General features: G+C 34.6%; 1 protein-coding gene across 4 annotated transcripts in view; it reads right to left on the reverse strand.

The window, feature by feature from the left end:
- The window catches only part of klu (zinc finger protein klumpfuss), a 333,538-nt gene that overhangs the window by 271,904 nt on the left and 44,648 nt on the right, over positions 1–16,986 (reverse strand). The window lies entirely within an intron of this gene.

A 16,986-nucleotide genomic window follows, 5' to 3' on the forward strand; every position in this document is an offset into this window, starting at 1 on the left:
ACCAGAAATGTTTCAATTCTTTCTTAAATTTTCCTTGAAATTCGTGTGAGAATTGATTTCTGACAAAGTTTCTTCAGTATCTTTTAGCATATTACAAGCCTTCTGTGTCTGACGAAGATTGTATTATGATATTTTTTTAATATTTAACTCAACGTATGTAAAATATATTTCAAAGAATAGAATTGAATCTTATTCTAAAACGGGGTGGTTTTCATTTTCAAAAATAGAGTCCTACAGTAAATCACAATTTAACTTTATTACGAAGCCTGTGGTTTGAGATGGATTGCGTTCCGATCGAGCGAGTCACGAAGGTACAAATTATGAATTTATCAAATTAAACTTTACATGAATAAATGCAATTAGGTTATCGCGATGATTTGTGCGTCTAACGAAGTATAGAATGGCCGAGTCTGTGGGGATACATTGCGGGCACATATAAGTTAGAATATACGTCTGCTATGACGACAATGCGATGGTGGCGGTGACGTTTGGATCGACAAATAAATAGTCAATTTATTTAACATTTGCTCCTGTTCGCTATTCGTTGTCCGCAATCGATTCCCTTGCGTCACGGCGTTAAAGTATTCCGCGAACTCATACCATTGACAACGCAATATGAACAGCATCGTTTATAACAGTGAGCGCGATCTATCGCGTGTCATTACGGTACGCAACGCGAGCCGTAAATATCAAAGCGCACTTGCTACCGAATTACATAAAATGATCCGCGAATAGAACATAGTGCGAGAGCAATGATACGAGCCGTGGAAAATAATTTAGTATCAGCTGTGCGTAAAATCAAGGAACATTGATTCTTTACACACGAGTGCGCGCGTAAAAACACACATAACTCACTCCTTGAGTTGTTAAACGCCACGTACTCGAATATCTTTACAAGAATCACGAGAAAGTATCACTATCTGATTACATTGACATAAATATTCTAACTAATACCTGACAACCTGATTAAAAATAAACCGTATGATGAAAATATGAGTCATACAACGTAAAGATTTTTCAATATTTACATCTATTGAAATAAACCTAATAAATTTTATATTATTACACAAATTCGAAAAGAATCTAAAACTTAGTTTTCACAGAAAATGCTTCATTCTGATATAATAATATTCAATAAAAGCAATACTTTAAAAGGAATAAATTTCGCTGCAAATGGAATGCACTTCTACAAAGCGTATTCCAATCCGAAAAACACTTGAGATGCAAGGCACAGTGTTATATATGCGTGTGAAATTGTCTCAATGCTGCATCGAAAGAGTCATGGCACTGCAGTGCAGCGGGACTGCAGCAGGCTCCGAAATGTAGCGCAGTATGCGGTTGTATGCGGTCACGGAGGTTCTTAGTTGAGCCAGAAAAATGCAACAACGAGCTAGAAATTTGCAAAGAATTTGACAAGAGCGGTAGAAGTTGTGATAACTACGCGGCTGTAATATTTTCCGCGAGTATGCAATTATTATATCAAACTGACAAAGTTTAACTATGCATGTACAAACGAGATGGCGTTTATCGCAATAATTACATTCTAACTTTAACGATAATATCTGATAAAAGCGATAAGAAAGAATAGTTTATGAGTCAACGGTCAACATTTTACATTTTTGACGCGCCGAGAGTTGTAACGTCGTTCACGAGATGGTTTCGTATAGTAAATTGCGATCATTAACACGGCGATTATTGATAAGATAGGCGGCATGTGATTAGACGCGAAAATAATCGACCAATTCGAAAGAGCGATATAATGAAAACTATATGTAGTTTACGAGATAACATTTCAGTTGATTTGCGTAAAGTTGATCTTCCGTGAAATTTCTGAAATGCATATGCAAAGTCAGAACAAAAATATTGAAAAAGATATTAAATTTCATATTTTACACATTTCTGAAATATAATATAATAATTTAATTTCAGCGTATAAATTAATATTTCGTTAAAATTTGTTTTATAAAAAGTAACAAATTAATGATTTTTTTATTAAATTTTAATCTTTTAAAAATATTTTTAAAAGTTTTTTCAAAAATGTACTTTTTGAATATGATTTAAAAAGTATGATTTTTCTAACAAGTAAGTAAGTTTATAAGTTGACAGATGCTCTAAAATTGATAATAAGGCAGCCCTGTATTGCGACGCGTATACATACATAAATGCATGCAGTCGTAACGGCTGTTACAGTCTATCCCAACCACGGCATTCGTATGGCGGACGTTATCGTGTAATTGCGGGTTAATTCGAGGCTGGCAGGCGACAGAGCGTACAAGGCGTGGGCGATTCCTTAGGCCTGTCTCGTTTTGTCGTTTCGCGTAGCTGCACGCAATCGCATTCGCCAAACGACAGAGACATCCTAGTAGTCTCTTGGAATCTTCGTCCAGTGCTCGTTGAACATATTTTACGCTTCGTCGCGCGAAACCGACGATTGTCCGTGCAATAATTTACATGGAAATCAGGCACGCGAAATCTAGAGACTCATTTACAATGTTTAGATTTAAAGAAAGCAAAGATAGATAAGATTCATTGGACATGTGAAAATTATTTTTTTTTTTAGAAAATATTTTTTGAATAATACTCTCGATTCTTTTAAATTTATCGAAATTATTTTTCTGCTATTTGAACTTTCGTAAATAACATTGGAAAAAAAGCTATTTTATAAAAAAGTATTTTATAATAATTTTAATTTTTAGTCGTTTATATTATTAAATTACAATTGTTTCATCTGTCTATATTTTGATATGTCTATATTTTGATTTTAATTAATAGAGTGTGTTGATAAAGAGAGCTTCGTTTTTCAGTAAAAATTAATGCAATTATGGTTATATATTATATTTCCGAATATATATTTCAGTATTGCGTTTATAAATGAATTTGAATAAATGAATAAAATTTTGTTGAAATATCTTTTGTTTATGTATGATATTTAAATCGTACTTAATTGCAAGATTTTAATTTTATTATAGTACCATCCGTTTAGAGATAAACAGACAAGAGAAAACACAGTTAGCTAATCCGCATTCTCTCCGTTCATTGCGTCACACGACCCGCAATGCAGAATTCTAGATATGCCAATAAATTCTACGGAACGAAGGAAATCCTTTAAAACCGACAACACGTCGATCTCGAAGCTGGGACATCGAACGTAGCTCAATCGCTTATTCGTGGCGCGTGGATGTTCATTCGTTCGTTCGGTTAAAGAGGAACCTTTTCGAAAAGATTAGATGTAAAGGAAAAGGAGGAATCTGAAGAACGAGTGGCACCTAGAAAAAGATTCCACGGAGCGATGCACTCGGATGCATGAGTAGATTCTAAGTTCTCGGTGTCAACGGCATAAGGTCTTTCCTCCGGGTTGTAGGCGCTATACACGCGTATATACACGTAACGTATAGACGTATATATACATTCGCGTGCGTGTGAATGTGAGTTTGCAAAGAGAGATCAGCCTCGGATAGGTCGGGTCTCTTTGGCTATGGCAGGTATAGGCCGTATGCCTTAATAGAAACACCCACGCCCTCATTATGCGGATATCGTAAACATTCGCGGCGGACTCGCGATCTCCCGTATGCAAATATCATCGACCTCCCTCGTTCCCTTCTATTTGCCATTCTGTCCCGTACTGCAGTTTGCACGCGATCACGTAAAACGGCAGTCTGCGTCGGATCTAAAGGTGCTTGCTCCTTTTCGGTCGCACGCGGCTTCCGTATCTTGATCTTTGATGTTGTCATTACTTTACAGTTGCAATTTTTTTTTACTCGGAATTATTTATCATACTTTATATCATATTTATAAATTCAGAATATTTTAATCTATTACTTCAACTTGCCTGAAATAATAGATTAAAGAAAATTAAAGAAAAGCATTTTAATTTGAAACTCATTATTAAATAATTAGTATCTGTAATATTTCTTAGTAATAATTATATATAATTTTAAAGTTTTAACGATCTTCTAGTCATTACACAAATATTAAATTCAATTTCTATTTTTTTATATTTGTTTGTGTTAATAAATTAATTAAGAATTGTTATAAAAGAACGTTACATCTCAAAAAATGCATGTATCGTCACATGGGACAGTATTATAATACATAAAGAAACACAAAAGAAAGGATAGTGGCCAATGTACGAAGGGCTTGAGGTGACTCATTTTCGCGGAGAGTTGAATTACGGACTACCGGATATGTGGTTGCTGGTAAATGGGTTTCCGCTATAATTCTTATTATACGCGCGAACTTCTCGCGTCTACAAGACCCAAATAGAGAAATGCAAAGACATGCTTTATAAAGATGTTTAACACATTATGACATTTTTCATGTTTTTATCGGCATTTAATCATTTCGAAGTATATATTAAAATATATGAATTTTTCCATAAATCCTTTGTTTATCAAGGTTTGATCAATCATAGTTAATAACTAAAGGTACATATAAAATTATAAAATTCTAAAAGTTATAAGTTTCAATATTATACTTGATCAATTGTGTTTTAATATATATTTGCGAAAATCAGAGTAAAAAAGAATCTGTCAACTTAAGTGAAGATCTTTAGATCTTTGTAATACAATGGGGGGAATTTTTAATGCTTGAATTTCAATTTTAAACAAGCATCTTAGAATTAACAATCTTTTGAAATATGCGTCTCTCTTACAAAGTCATGTTGTGCTGTGAGGCGAGAAATCGCAGCAGCACTGACAATTTGGTCGCATGTGGCATGCAATCGTCACGGTACACGAGCGCGTAGTCAGCGATGATGAAGAGAGGGACATGCGTACTTCGTCTTAACCGTCAAGGAGTATTTCCACCCGCGCCATAGGCGCGATCGCGAGAGATTCGCGTGAATACGAGATAGAGAAAGAGATATAGAGAAGAGATAGGGAGCGGGAGAAGGAGGATGAACGAGAAGAAGGAGAGTAGTAATAAGTTGGCGCACGATGATGAGTGGCCGGCGTAAATTAGCCGACACGTAAATTAACCACCCCCGACGAGATGCCGACGAATAACGGCACGCACGAGAGGGGCAGGCGCGATATCGCATCGGCTCGAGACACCACAGGTTCGAGGTCTCCGGTAAAAAAAAGGGTTTGCTTAGCAGCAACTGACCCTGAGGCCTTTAATGAACGTCGCGTGCCGAGCGCAAGAGTACCCTTACTTTGCTCTCGCTTTCTCGAACATTATCCATGTTCCTCATATTAATGGTCTATCGGTGGTAACAATGATATGAATTATTTGTATGGAGCGTCTACAAATAAATACTGACTATTTATTGCGGCCGAGCATCGGACGGCGCATAAAAAATTTACTTCAGCTTTATAAATGGACTACCGTGGTATAAACTTTAATTCTTTGCCATTTTATGTTAAAGGGGAGCCAACAAGATTTACTGAAAATGTTACGTATAATTTGTCGAATACTTGAAACATTAATCATAAGCATTAAAACTGTGTGTATACATTGCGTGTGAGAATTAATTAATTACTAAAATATAAGTATAAATATTAACATACATTGTAGTTAAATTATAATCGCAATTGATTATTAAAATAAGATAAAAGAAGAAAAGAAAAAAGAAGTGTTTCATTTTTAAATATTAAAATGTTTTATTTTTTTTTATTCTTGTCTCTATTTTTTAATCACTTAAAAATGTTTTAGTTTTAAACTTTTTCAGTAGATAAAACACTACGTGTTTGGATTTAAAACGCATAGTGTTTTAAATCCAAACACGTAGTGTTTTATCTATTGAAAACGTTTCAAACTAAAATATCATTAAGTGTCTAAACACACACACACACACACACACACACACGGAGACAAGAACAAACACATTACTTTTCACAGTAAAGTACTCAATATTGATTTCTTGCTCAAAATATTCCTCTTTTTTTTACGTAAAATCAGATAGTGTAAAATAATTTTACATAAAATTAAATAAAATCAGCTTTATCGATTATCATTCGTTTCTTTCTCTTTCTCAATGTATGTTTTTCTTACAATTCAAGAAACAAAACTCTTAACACGTGCGCATGCAAAAAATTCAACTATGATTGTTTAAGTCATAATCAGTTTATGCATTAAAATTCTCTTCACTCTACAACTTTGAATGAATCATAGACAAATAAGAGAAAAACCAAATCATAAGAATACAAATATCAATAATTTAATGAATCTTGTACAATATAAATTTTTTCAATCACATTCAAGAGGAAATTATTAAAATTTATGCTTCTGTTATTTAATGTCATGCCAAATGCAATTTCATTAAATCTAAGAATTCTACATTTTACGCGAACGCTCTTCTGACATCTCGGGAGAGGGAGAGAGAGAGTAGTCTCTGGATCTTTCCAACAAACTTAATCGCTAGTCTGTCGCGTTCTAGTTTAAAGGTACTTCTCTCCGCACTCTCGCAGGAGTAATATCTCTCGAAGTTGTAAAGGTAGAGTCAAGTGCACGCGCCGCGTAAGATCCGAGTCACCAATTAAAACTGCTTGAACGGCGAGTACAATTAATTAATGTGTCGGCAGTCGATGCCATGGTTCTAATGATACCAAGAGACCTCGCAGCCAACGGAAACAGAGAAACAGGCGCGCTCATAAGCCCAAGATAGAAATTAGAGCCGTTCACGAGCCGCTCGGGCATGCGAACCGCCCACCGCCTCTTTTTTTCGCTACCGTCTTTGCGACCATGCAAACAGCATCCATGCTTGGCGATCATTATAATTAGAAGCGGCCGTCTCTCGCGAGAGCAGGTGCCGACCTAACGACTATAAAATCGCCATTCGAGAACGCAGTGGCGGCGCGGCGGTGGCACGAAAATTAGAAAAAAGTCGGCCGGACACGCCGACGGATCGGAGCGTTGCATGCTGATCGCGCGTGTTTATCGGTTTTCCTTCCTGCGAGAAGGCGCGCCTGCCGACTGGTTACTCGGTCATTACGTAGCGCAAACGCGAGGTTTGCTTATTATACGAATTCGCGACGGAGTGGTTTTTTCTTTCGTCGAAACATCACGCATACGCCGCGTACGCACTTCCCGTGTTTGATCGCCGCATTCCTGCAAGCGCGGCCGCGAGTCGAAACGTCTTCGACTCGAGGACGTTATTTTTGCAACGGAAATTATCATTTTCTTCTCTATCGCAGAATAGAAATAGAAAACTGAATAATAAATCTAATGGGAATAATAAATCTATTCGGAAAAATAAGAATCGTTCAGAGCAATAAATTTTCGCTTTTAATATTCTCTCTAGTATAATAATAATGATGTATTTAAACATGCATAAAAAACAATTTTAATGTATTAAAAGTTAAAATTGTTACATCGAAAAAAAATTTTCTAAAGTAATTTTTTTCTTGAATGAAAGTTCCAAGTAAATATTTTTTTACTGTAAGTAAATATTTTTACTAAATGTAAACATATGTTACTTTTTACAAATAACATATATTTACTGTAAGTAAATATTTATTTGCAGTAAAAAAATGTTTACTTGAAACTGTTCAAGAAAAAAATTACTTAGATTTAGAAAATTTTTTCTTAGTGTAGAAGGAATTTGTGAGTAAATAAAGGAATGTACAAATTAACAAATAAGATTATTTAACATTCCAATCGCTTTAAGTACGTGCGGAAATGATAAATTATGATCGGATTTTAAGCGTGACTCGAATCGATCGATGAAATGAGCGGTCGAAATGCTTTACGGAAACCTGATACTGTATCGAAACGAATGGCCCATACTTTATTCAAACACCTTAGTGTTTACTAATGTTTCCTACGACAAAGGCATAAAATCGCGAGTAGCCACGTATCTTATGCAAGAACGAGATCTGTGCGGCGCGCGAGCAAGACTGATAACGCGACGGGCGAGGAAAAATGAGAATGCAGAGCGGGTTGTTTTCACATTCACGTGCGCGTCGTAGCGAGACGGTGAAATTACAGATGCTGAGCAGAAAACGTGTCTGCATGAACAAAATATGTGCCTGGTCATTATCAGAAAATCGCCTCAACGATGAACATTTTCTCAAAACATTTTTTACCGAATAAATTTTGATATATTTTCGATATTTCAATATTAATACTTTGACAATTAAACTTGAAATTTTAGCCGTGATTGTTATATATATAATCAAAAGGAAAAATGAGTTCTTTCATGTTAATGTTTCTAAAATTTAGTTCATTAAAAATTATTTTTTAAGTCCCTTTTAAAGTAATGCATTCAACTTTTGTTAAAAAAGTTTAATTTCACGTTCATCAAAAAATATTTTATTGAAATATTTATCAATGGTGTAATCATTCTAATATGTGTACGTATGTAAATAATAAAAAGAAGACAGGAAACTCGAATTAAAAAGGAATGACCAGAAGAGAAGTCCTCTATGTAGCCGACCTTTGCGAATTTTTAATGATATTGTACAATACTCTTTCTTATCTATATCAAATATCATTATATAACATTGTTATCGACCAAATCCTCATATTAAGAATTAAATATTAAGATTTCAAGTTTCCTGGGTTTTTAATATCGAATATCTTTTTTTTAAAATATCAGAAAGATACACTTGATGCGAGAGATATCAAAATATTTAAAAAATAATTAATGCAATGTATTTTGCAATGCATTATCAACTAATGCTTAAACCACTTCGATTAATCGAATGAAATAGTCCATTCCTTTATGTAAGGGTAGACAGATTAACTTCAAAGCAATGAAAATTCACACTTAAAACAACGACTTTGCTACCCACTTTTATTAGCAGTAAAATTTTTATTGCTACAGATTTAGAGTGGTCTTCATGTACATTCTCGTCATATTTATTGTATTAAGAATTGCCTATATTTTCGCGACGAGTGTAAAAAACGAGTCATCTGTTAATAAGGTGCGCGGTGAGAAATTTCGTGCGATTTCGTCGAGGCAATATTAAAATGCGACGTGGTGTCAGGCGTGAGAGAAACGCCGCGTCGGTGGATTGTAAAGGTGAAATATACTGCAGTTTACAGGATTATCCGGAGTGCGATCTTGCGCAGCGCGGCGGCTCCACCTCGCCATCTCCACGGCAGTTTCTATATGCCGCAACGGGCGCGACGCGTCCTACATAAATCACCCGCTGTAGACGCCGGGAGAGAGCCTTTTGAAATTATATAGCTCGGCCACGACGAGAGTCCGCCCGCGGATTTTCAGAGTTCCTCGCAGCGATATCGCGCACGGTATATCTAGATGGCAGATCGGACCGAGTCATCGAGCGCGAGCGTGAGGTGGGCTCCTCTTCTCTCGTTGATGTATCGATATGACCGTCCGATCTCTTTTCCACGCATTGCCTCTCTATCATTCAACGAATCGACCATCCGAACAGTGTTGCCACGGACGTTGGTTCGCCAAACACGATCGAAAAAGAGAACCAATTGTGAGATCTGATGGCTCTATCCGTGAGAAAAAAGGATTCGAAATTAGAGATAAATTTTTGACCGGGTTGTTATTATGAAAACATATCTTTACAAGGCAAATATTTGAAATTATTTATTTTAATAATTGAAATATTTAAAATCAAATAGAGTTGAAAATTAAATAAAATTGAATTAAAATTGATAAATTATAGAGATTCTGATTAACTTTGAGTTTTATTAAAATTATGACTTTTAATTTTTTCTAAAATGTTTAAGACTAAAAATAAGAATGCTTAAGCGAATAAAGCTACCGCAAATATTTGCGTTTCTCATCTGTAAATATGATATGGATATCGCGCGTTGAAAGATCGAGAGATCAATTCTTAAGCAATGGTAACAAGCTGGCTATAAGCATTCGTAGAGCGATTTAGAGCAATCACATAAGCGCGAATAGAACGATCGATAAAGAACGCATCTCGTAGTAGTAAATCAATCTGAACTAATCTCGGTTTGACATCCGATCCACTTAGCGTGGGCGCTACTCGTCATGTCGGCTACGAGTGAATATTCTCGACTTATCAATATATATCTAGTTCGATGTGGAGCGGCATGATCTCTCTCGTCGGAGAAAAGAGATGCCCATCTCTTACGTGCCGCTCGTAAAATTACGAAATTAAATCTCACGGCGCGGAGCGAGAAATTAACGGTCCCGTTTTGCGGACGCGACAAAAACGATCCCGTCGAATGAAGTGTCGATTAACCGTATCGCAGTGGTTCTCATGCGATTTCGTTCTTTATTATGACACCGATACGCTTTTTCCAAGAAGATAGAAAAAGGAGATAAAACGTTTGATTGAATTACTATTATAAATAGTGCTACTTTACGCAATTCTTTGTTTTTTCTTTTATTTTTCATTAACATGTAATGAGTTTCCATTTTTAGCAAGCAATTTTTAGCGAAATGTTCCGATCTAGTATAATTATGTCGATGTTATATATATCTTTCATATAAGAGAAAGATACGAATAGATACCGTTACGGGTATTGTTGTTGCTTTCATAATGTAATTGTACTATATATATATATATTTTTTTTTAGAGAAATGCACTTCTCTTCTATCATTTACCTTGAGAGATTAATTTCCTCAAGTTATAAAATTAAGAGATTTTAAATTATTGTTACTAATTAATAAATACTATTATTAGTATTACTAATTATTATTATTAATTAATAAATGTAAGATTCATGTAGTACACAATATAAAAATAATAATCGAAAATATTGCGAAAAAAGCATTTTTAGAAGTAACTAGCAGACTAGCAGATGCGAGAGATCGGCGGTACTAGAAAATAGCTCGACAGAACGGAAAGGTAAATGATCCGCGAGGGAGGAAAGAGGAAGGGGAAGACGCGTTACGATGGATGGACGGATGGTATTATATGGTGACTATGGCCGTGGTGAAGGCGAGTTTTTATCGCGGCCACCATCTGGCCGACCGATCGTCATTACCGCCCTAAGTGATCCTCGCATGACCGACCGGACTTTGCACCACGTCACCGCAGCTCGTTACTAACAGCCTCGATTTTTCGCGGGTATCATTATTACGTTTTCGCAGCCGTTCTTAGGGAGAATAGAAGTTTGCAAGATTTTTTTGAAACAAAGTAAAGAGCAAAGTAAATATGTAAATAAAATTTTGATTTGCCACTATATACAAAAAAGATGGTTTTGCTCAAATATTTAAAAATTTAGCTATATATAGAGATAAAGTTGAAAATAATTTTGTTGAACTATAAAGATATTTATGTATTAGGACGCTCGAACTGATTGCTAGTTAAAACTTTTGCAATATTGTTCATCATACTTGAATTTCCTACATAATTATTTTTAATTCATTTGGTTGTTCACTCTTTACGATAAAAATTTATTTATTTTTATACGTCAATGAAAGTAAGAGGAACAACCTCCAATGGCCTTGATCTTGACAAATGTTATCCAGGTCATGATCCTAAACAATATTCAAAAGATTTTAGCTGATCAGATAAGGTATCTTGAGTAACGCTAACATCGGTGATACTGTAACGTTAAAAAATTATTAATAACTCATAAAGTACTGATTAAAAAAAGGCTTTATTATAGCGTTTTGAAAAGGATAAGCCTCCAGATAAGCTACAAGAATATATAGTACAACAAAAAAATGAAGGGTTTCATTTAAAAAAATATCGGTCACATAGCTTTTTTGAAAAGATCACTTAAGGTCAAATCCATATTTTCTTTATATGTCTCCCTTAATATCCTACAATTTTCGTAAAACATTTTTTCATATCTATAGTCGTTTCCGAGATAGAGGGTCTGAGTCAGACTTTATAGACATCCTGTATAATGCCACGGTGTAGATAAAACATTAATTTTAAATGATTTAATCACGAGTTTTCTTAAATTGATGGTTTCATTCACTGCGAGACGTATTGATAAATGTAATATGCGCTAGGTGTGCGCCGGGTTGGATTACATGAAAATGAATTAATAAGAAAATAATACGCATGCTGGAAACAAAAAGAAGCTATACAATATAATGAATAATTAATGATAAGCTTGAATCAAATTTATCTTACTTGTAAATCGAGTACGTGTATTTCGTGCAATATCGCGTGAATAAATGCGACGTACCTTTCATATTTTTAATTAAAAACAATGGCACAGAAATTATAATAATTTGTTTTATTTCTAATATTACAAATTTATTTTTTATATTTTATGGAGGTTTTGGCTTGTTTTTTATAATTGCAATAAATTTCAACTTTTCAATAGAGATAATATATTGGACATGCTACGAATTATAATATTTAATTAAATCTATCATTCGTTATAATTTATATTGTTTCGAAATTTAATATCGACAAATCGAAATTGAATGTATCTAGAAATGCATTAGCGAATTTAGTTGGACGCATTAATGCGTAGCGATTGAATATATATTAATATATCAAAAAACAAATAATTAAATAGATAAATAACTGAAAAAAATAAATGCAAATAAATGCATGTAAGATTGTTTTATATTTCAATTCTTAAAAAGATTTAAACATATATTCCTCTTTCGTCGCATGCACTAATTGCATTTATACACTCCTTCATATGACTTCTGACTAGAACGTTTAATATAAACTAATTTATACTATCGTGTCATCTGTTTTTTCTCTAAGCCTATGGATAGCTGATCGCATTTCTCGTTTTCGCAAACTTTTCATTTTATTACTTTATTGGAGGCAACGGATTGATTAACCGATCCTTCTACTCGGGCGTGAGTTTCTCCGCGAGGAAACGCGGTTTGATTGCCGCTATAAAGATGTTTCGCAGCGGTTTCCTTTCGCGCTTCGCCGAGATCGACGCAGCGAGTGGGATAGGAAAAAAATGGAGATAAAGAGAAAAAAAGTTATGAAACAGTCGCGATTCCACGTCAGAAATTGCTTATAACTTGTCAGATGCCGTAAGGAATTTCGAGTTGCATCTACGACTTAATAATGTGGAAAGAAAAACATTGCTGGTGAACGAGCACTTCAAAGCATCCTGCGACACCGTCATTTTGATCTGTTGGCTCCCGCAGAGATAACTGACTCCGTACAGTTATTTGAGTTTAGCAAATTCACGGATCCGGGCTCAATACACTGTGGATCATCTCATATATATATATATATATATATATATATTTACACATTATGTACACTGGTTTTTATGATGATAAAGCAACAAAAATGAAGAGGCAAGATATAACTCAATTTAAGAATAATAAATAGAAAAGTAGAATAAGAATTTTAGTTCTGATACGCATATTTGATATAAATGAAACAGGATAGCAAACGATAAAGTTTATTTTTTATTAAATAAATATTTGAAGAAAAGTTTAAGATACAACCTTCAATTTAAGGATAATAAGAAAAGTAAAAATAAGAATTCAGAAATATCGGAAGAAAAGTTGAAGCAAGATATATAACTCTCAATTTAAGAAATAAGAAAAGTAAGAATAAGAATTAGATATGATATATGTGTCCGTTAATTGATGTATATTAATGCGCGATTCAACATTGATAATTTTCGTACGAAATTAAACATATATCGCGATTTTTTATCTCATATTTGAGATACCGTTGACTTTTCTTAAATCACGACAGGTAATTATCACAAATGAATTTTTTATCAAAGCCAGAATACATAAGACGTAAGCCGAAAGAAAAACAAAAAAAGGAACACGCCTGCGGATGCAATTAAGAAAATGTGCCTTCCGATCGTGATTTTACAGCTCGCCGATTTAATTAACGCTTATTAACTCGTTTTAATCACTGGCTTTCCCCCTCTCTATCGATCGACTACTTTCCTGTTCCTTCGACTTAAAGAAAAACGTTAAGTAATCGTTAATAACAATGACACATTTTTAATTACGTTCAGCCCACATCGCCGATGAAAATCACCGAATTGACTGCATACCTCAAGCCGCCTGAAATGATCAACCGTGCGCCGCTCCTTCATTTATCAAAAATAATTACGAGGACTTTGATGAATGCACCGGCGCGACAAACATGCTTTTTTCCCCCACACTTCTTGCCGCCGCACGTGATACACTTTTGCCAAAATGAATCGATCGATTCACAATCGGTCTGAATTCACTGACTTTCATCTCGCCCGCAACTCGTTCAATATCAACGATTTATTACGAAAACGTACCACTTTCATCTCCGGTGCAATCACCGGGAATTCCAACGGAACTTGCAGTATATATCGCGCGCAGAAACTTGTTACAAGGACTAATCCCACACAGCACGTAGAGTTCCTAATTTTCTTAAAATCTTCGACGAGTAGAATACACATTGTATTCATTCCAGGGGCATTACATTAAAGATTCTTCTTATTGTATTTATTTTATGATTCTATTTATAAGACTCTTTTTATATTTCTATTTTCTACATGGATCCCAACTGCACACTAATCGATAAAAGAATTGTACTTCGTAACTTACAATTAGTGTTGTTCCACTTTCACGCAAGTTTTTTGATTTTCTAAAGTTTGGTTTCTCATGAACTAGCTTAAACTGTGATCTTGCGGATGTAAACATTAATATATCACTGTACATGTATTGGAAATAGTGGTAAAACTGGATATCATGAGGAAAAAAATATTAGCCAATTTTTCTCGTTTTAAACATTCGTATTTCTTATAAGAGTTTAAGGATATAATGTTTGATTCAACTTGCTTCATCTGTATAGATTATTCTACTTTTTGGTGCTTGCTATTTATCAATATAGAATCTACAATAAATAAAAAGTATTAAATGAATGCAGAATTGTAAAAAATTAGATTACGTTAAATTTCTGTTACAAATAAGTGTATTCGTATAAATGTATTCGTATCTCTTTATGAATTGGTACAAATATAATATTAAATTCTTGATGTAAGATTACGAGGGATAACTTTTGCCCAAACAAAATTATTTTTAAATCTATATCTAAATTTTTGCTTCAACAAAACCGTTCTTTCCGTGATTATCTCCACTTTGATAAATTGAGATAATAGGAAGTTTTTGCAATACTATTTATCCAAATACGATGAATGTTAAGGTCAGGTTAACTGAACGTTAAGGTCAGCTTACTTCTTAATAAATAATTAAGAAAAGAATAACATGACTTTAGTGTTCACTGTATCGTCCGTATCTGAATTTATGTTATTGCAAAAACTTTCTAATGTCTCTTTGATATACTTTATCATTCGTATAAAAAAAAAAAGTAGTACCGTGTCGATAATATTTGTATAATAGCGGAACTATTGTGACATTTTTTCTCGTATGCTAAAATCATATTATTACGAATTTTATACGTTAAGAAAACATTATTCAAGTAGTATAATAAAATTACAATCATAGTACTTTTTGATCGCTAAAAAATATTAATATTTTTGTGTATTAAAGCTTAATTATTATTATAGATATAGAATTACTCTCACAATAAAAATATATTGTACAAAAATTATCTGTGAGCTTTATGACAGCGATATCGTGCTACATATTTGCTTTCTACTCTACTTTAGTTCCGTTCACGTAAACTCTTGAAGAATGACTTTCCAGGAAAGAAGAGCTCGTATACGCAAGAACTCGTCGTGAGAGGAACTTCGCGAAGTCGCAGTAACGCCGTTAAAGCTGTCGAGATTTTACGCGGTTTTGCGAACAGCACCCGCTATCTCCGGTCTGCAATCGAGGTTGATAATTATCGGTTTGATATGGTCTATCGCACAAACACGGGATCAAATAACTTGTGCGGTACGGTTGTGTAGTTACGGCTATTACGTCGGTACGCTTGATTTTACGCGGTGATATCTTTCATCTGTGTAAAAGATGATGACTAATACGTATCTACCGTTTAATCACTGACTCAATTAACGGCCGATTTTGTACGAATCAAGTTAAAGACAATCTAATCCATTTTCATTATATTGTATTTATTATAATGGTTTTATTTTACGATTTTATTTTATAATTCACTGAATTATCATGGTTTATTCATATGCTTCATAAAAAAACATTTTTAGGTTTATTGTTTTTTATTGTCACTAAAAATGCAATCTTATTAAAAAAAAAAACAGTTTTCAAATTCAGAATTTAAAAAAAATTCTAATCTCCCTCCCTCCCAAATTATAAAATTATTCATTCATCATATTGATTTATATCAATATGATCATATATTTATATTGGAGTAGATTCAAATAATACAAAATTTAGTAATAATGACTTCTTCAAAAGCTTTCTTCTCAATAGTCATACAGATATTTGCTTTAACCGGAAGTCAAAGATGTGCGGTATAATCCTGAGAAGCTAGTGGGGAACCAGAGCACAATGATTATCGCACGTCAGTGGGAGGCTTCTCTTATGTCCCAATGGACACTCTAATGGAAGACTCTTCGGAGAAGGATCTCGAAGAAAAGAAGTTCTAAGACGGCGATGAGTCTGCACAAGGACGAAGACCAGGTAAAGCGCGCAGAAGGGTGGAAGGAAGAGAGAAAAAAGACCGGACAGGTGCCACACGCTGTGGCACCCACCATAGGTCGGTTAATGCGATCTCGCCGGCGGTTTCGCCGTCTTTCCACGCCATGAGCCTTTGCGATAATTGTCGCATAAAGTCGACACATTATTGCGTTACGGCCTTTCGCGGAGACCCCGCGAGATATTACGGCCATTCCGCTTGCCCACGTAATGGAGGCTCCACGCGATGCCACGCCGTCGACATCGTCCTCCGAAAAGATTCTTTCATTGGAACCATCGCTTCAGAATTAATGAAAATAAGCACCGAGGGAAGAAGAAGAGGGACTGCAAGAGCGACAACTTGGCAGATTTCTCTTCTAGTTTTTCCAAAACGATAAATTATTCGAGAAGTTATTTTCATGATTCTTTTCTTTTCGTATACAATTATGGGATTTATTATTATAGTTTCGAACTTTTTCCTAAACGAAGGAGTCTCTTCAGGATACCTAGATAATTTCTTATTTTTGTCGGTGTCTAATTTCCGATAATGCAAAAAGACGTAGAGTGATGATGGATAAATGATAATAATATGCGTGAGGCAAATGCCTAGAGAA

Source organism: Acromyrmex echinatior, chromosome 5, assembly GCF_024713525.1.
Source record: "Acromyrmex echinatior isolate Ae372 chromosome 5, ASM2471352v2, whole genome shotgun sequence".
Lineage (NCBI taxonomy): Eukaryota > Metazoa > Arthropoda > Insecta > Hymenoptera > Formicidae > Acromyrmex > Acromyrmex echinatior.